Source organism: Mus caroli, chromosome 1 (assembly GCF_900094665.2).
Source record: "Mus caroli chromosome 1, CAROLI_EIJ_v1.1, whole genome shotgun sequence".
Classification (NCBI taxonomy): Eukaryota; Metazoa; Chordata; class Mammalia; order Rodentia; family Muridae; genus Mus; species Mus caroli.
Window position 1 is genome coordinate 47114121 of NC_034570.1, and position 4682 is coordinate 47118802.

At 42.2% G+C, this 4682-nt stretch overlaps 1 protein-coding gene across 1 annotated transcript in view; it reads right to left on the reverse strand.

Moving 5' to 3' along the window:
* LOC110295232 (dynein heavy chain 7, axonemal-like) overlaps nt 1-4682 on the reverse strand; it is a 151034-nt gene that overhangs the window by 36807 nt on the left and 109545 nt on the right. The window lies entirely within an intron of this gene.

Here is a 4682-nt window from a genome sequence, read left to right on the forward strand (position 1 = left end):
TACCAATGAAGACTCCAGAGCGAGATGTTGGGGTGAAACCCTGTTAGCTCCGAGAGGCAAAGAAAGCACCCAGGTGACCTTCCTCCTCAGCCAACATCCCAGAATGAACCCCCTCTCTTATACAGTCTCACAAAGATTCCATCAAACTAAATGTTCCTCCATTTTACTTGCTGCATGCCTTTCTGTGCATCCTCCTGACTCTCTCTCACTCTCTAAGGTTTTTTCTTAATAATCTTATGTTCACTTGCAGTCAACTGTCTGCTCTGCTTCTTGACCTGTGGTTGACTTTATTTAATCCTGTTTACAATATTCAAGCAGAAAGCTCTTGGATTAAAAGGTGTGTCCTAAGGCTGAGACACACAGCTAAAACAGGGTTTTCCAGTAAATAATACAATCTCGGGGTTCACAGTGTGATAGGATAGACTGTCCTGCAACAGTTGCCCACGTGCCTTAGGGTCTGCAACCCCAGAAGACTGTGAAGACTCAGTCTTCTCTACTTCTGTTTGTGTCTTTTACTCCACTGGCACTGTGAGCTCAGTGCTTGCTCTACTGGACACCTTGCGCCCTGGGATATGCCATACCAACTCTCCATTTTCTACACTGCAGAATTACCTCCTCACAGACACCTCTCCAGTGCACTCTAGCCCCACCCCCAGCAGCTTCCTGTGCTTCTTCGTTGGTTCCTAACTTCTTACAGCACACCTGTGACTAGATGCAGCCATGCATTTATTTGTCACCTGGTCTAGGGTGGAACAACATCCAGTGGGACAAGGATCTAAAAGTACTAAATATTCAGGACATAGAGAAAAGGGATCTAACCTGACCCACAGCGACTATGGGGCTTTACCCCAGAGACAGGGTGCAGAGGTGGACTTTGCAGCTGGTTGACAGAGAGTCGAATGAAAGACAGGACAACATTATAGGCTGGACAGTTTCAGCACTGTAGTTTGGTGGAATCTCCCACAGAACTGGGAAGCCAGGAGTAGTGTCTGGATTTCATCTTCAGAGTCTCTTTTTTAATTGGTCTGGAATGGACCCGTTGTTTTTGGTAGGTGACTTGAATGTGCAACCATGGCTGAGAAAGACTCCAGGCAGAGGAAACAGCATAGAAAAGGAGGAGCAGGAAATTCCATCATTCCAACATGGAGAACATGTGAGTAGAAGCTATTTCTAGGCCACTGATAAATGAAGGTTTCTAACATGCATGGCCTAGAACCCAACATTTTCTATATTGTTCACAACGTCGAAAATGATCTCCTTAGCCTTGAAAATACTTTATGATCTCAGTAACTGCCAAAAGCCAACAGAGACAGCTCAGTGCTTGCTCCTGCTTTCACTAGTTCCTTAATCAAAGGATGTGACTAGGAACGACCCATCTAAACCCAGTAACAGCACACAACACTGCATGCTGTTGACTATTCTGTTCAAAGGGTTTTATGTCCCAACTTGCCTAGATCATTGCAGCCAAAATTGATGTTTTATCATACCTAAATCTGAGAGTTTTTCATATTATGACAAGGTAATTAGCAAAATAGAAAAACTCAGCGAGCAAACACTGAACATGTCATAAGCAGCCAAACACACAATCAGCTTCTTAGAAGGATTATTGGCATAGTAAAGAGGTGTTGCTTTGGTTTCTACCCACCAGGCTTTGATACTAGGTGGCAGCGAGGGGGGGGGGTTGTCACATGGATTTAAAGCAGGGTGTATTTCCAGAAACTGAAGTACAGACCAATGTAATAGAGTAGAGTTCTAAACATAAGCCAAGACAGCTATAACCACTGAATTTTCAACAACAAAACAAAACAAAAATATACATTGTTAAAAACACTGTCTTTATGACATGTGGTACTTAGGAAACTGGGTGCCCACTTGGAGAAGCATGAAGTAGATCCTATCTTTCACCATGCACAAAAACACCAAATGGATCAAAGACTTTATGGTCAGAGTCAAAACTCTGATATTATCAGAGGAAAAGAAGGGGAAAGACATAAGGGTATAGTCAGAGGCAACAACTTTCTCAATAAGACACCAGGAAATAAGACCAATAAGTAATGCATGTAGCTTTATAAAATTAAAAATTCTTCTTCATCAATGGAAACAGCTGATTGAACGAAGAGATAACTTGCATAAGGGGAGAAAATCTTTACCAATTATACATCTGATAGAGGATTAATAGCTAGAATATTTCTTCTGATTTCTGCCCCATTCAAAAGCAAGCAAACAAACAAAGCAACAAGTAAACAAACCACACAATCAGGTAACCGGGTTAATGAACTTAACAGGAAGTTACCCAAAATGAAATACAAATGGCCAATAAACATGAAAAAATGCTTAAGCTCTCTAAGCCATCAGAGAAGAAAATCAAAATTATATTGAGATTCCATACTACTCCAGTCAAATGGCAACTATGATAACAAACAATCCGTGCAGACAAAAATACAGGGAAAGAGAGTTCAGATGATGGTGGGGATCTAAACTATCCCCAAGGAAACCAGTATGGAGATTTCCTAAAAAAACAACAAAACAAAACAACTATAAAAAAATTCCATATGACCTGGCTATACCACTCCTTGGTATTTATTTACTCAAAGGACTCCTGGTCAACTGATTACAGAGAACTGTGCACATTGATGCTTCATACAGCACTGTGCAGAATAGGAAAACAGGGAACAAATGTAGGTATCCAAACACAGAGGGATAGATCAGGAAAATTTCATGTATATATGTAATGATATTTTCTCAACCATAGGAAAAAAAGAGAAATGGAAGGAAGGCAAGGCAAGGAGGAAGAGGAAGAGAAGGAGGAGGAAATAAAAGGGAGAAAGGGTGAGAAGAAACAGGAGGGGAGGAGGGGGATGGAAAGAGAGGGAAGCGAATCAGCTGCTGCTTTCTGCTTGCCTAGTCTACTCCAACCATGCCAAGTCCCAATACAGAAACTGAAGGTCTGACATCCAGTCCTATTCAGCTCAGTATTTATATTAGGTACAATTTAGGTGACCACTAGGTCACAGCATGAGCCATCACTCTTTCCCCTATAGATGAGGTTCAACGTTATTCTATAGAACCTTTGGTGGTTCTGCCTGGCTTGTAAACTGGTGCCACTGCCCAGGTACACAGGTTTCCTTTTCTTACAAATGCAAGTATGCAGTGCTGTGACTGATATTGTGACCCCTATTTCTTCTTTGTCTTTTCAGCACAGTGTTTGAGATCTGGCTGCTGTGTAGGGGACGTCACATTCCCCTGCCTTTGCTGGCAAGAGCCTATTCCCTTTGCAGGGACCTGCCATTTTATTTTTGTGTGGAAACTTGCTAACTGGGGCAGGCATCAAGTGCAAAGCAGCTTCCTCTGGTACCCTAGAAAGATGACTCACTTTTCCCACCCAAACCTGATGCCTGCTTTGTGTTAATGACACCCCGTTGTTCTTTTAACCCATCTTCTCTGTGCTCAGCCTCCAGTTATTAAGGTTTTGTCTTTTACTGTTTATTGTGATAGACATTGGGGGGCCCCCAAGACCCGGAGTCTGCATGTAGCCCCTGGGATGCTGTCCCTGAGTTAATTATGATTGGTGAATAAAGTTGCTGACAGTCAATAGCTGGGCAGAAGAGACATAGGTGGGGTTCAGGTTTTGCCGGCTTGCAGGAGAGAGGACCATGAGGAGGGAGGAGAAAGAAGAGGCTGGCATGGAATAAAAGAATAATGTTCAGGAGGGAGGAGGAGTGCTACCATGGGAAAGCTGAGCCAGAAAAAGTGTGGCCATGTGGGCTGGCCAATTGGAGTTAAGAGCAGTCCAGATGGAACATAGAAGTAGTAAGTGATAATTTGGTATATCGATAGGAACCAAGATTCTAACAGCATGGAGAATAGGCATGTTACCCAGTTATTGTGCTACCTAAGGCATATTAAAAATATAAACACTGTGTGTGTTTTTTGCATCCAGGAACATAAATGGTCTAAGGTGGGGAAGAAACCACGGGCTGGGGATTTTAATACTTTTTACTACATCCAGTGACACTTTGTACAGTTTATATGGATGCAGTCACAGGTTAGGATGAGGTAATAATCATGAAAAAAAGTCAAAACTGATCCTATTAACAGATTAATCCTGAATGAGGAGCCAGCTCTACAGGGTATACTCATTTTCATGCAAAANCAGTATTAGCAGTATGCCTGGTTTATAACTTTTGTTTTGCTGCGTACAGACAGAAACCTATTCATTGCAAGCCTAATGATGTCAGATCTTTGAAACCAAGATTTTTGCAAATGTAGCCACACACTCACAAAGCATTTAAAATCCTACAGACACAGCACCAAGATTTCATTTTCATTTAGACCCAAAAGGATGTGANCAGCATGGNACCCTCCCTTGGGTGCTTTTGAAAGCAAAAGGTACAGGAAAGACCCAAAATGTGGGGGTGAGAAGACACATTTAAATATATAAATGAAAGTTAGTAACTACCTCACCAAGCTTCCTAACCCCCATTTAATCAACCCCAGCAATTAAAATAATGGAGCAATAAAACACTCTGGGGATCTTAGGGATTTCTGTGCTGAACCATACACACATCTGCAACCTCCCTGTTGCAGCTTACAACTTCTGTCATAAGCAGTTATTATCCAACCAAGGGCTGTTTGTGCTCTCTGTGAGACTGCCCTGTGCTTTCCTGGAAAGTAGAAAGGGG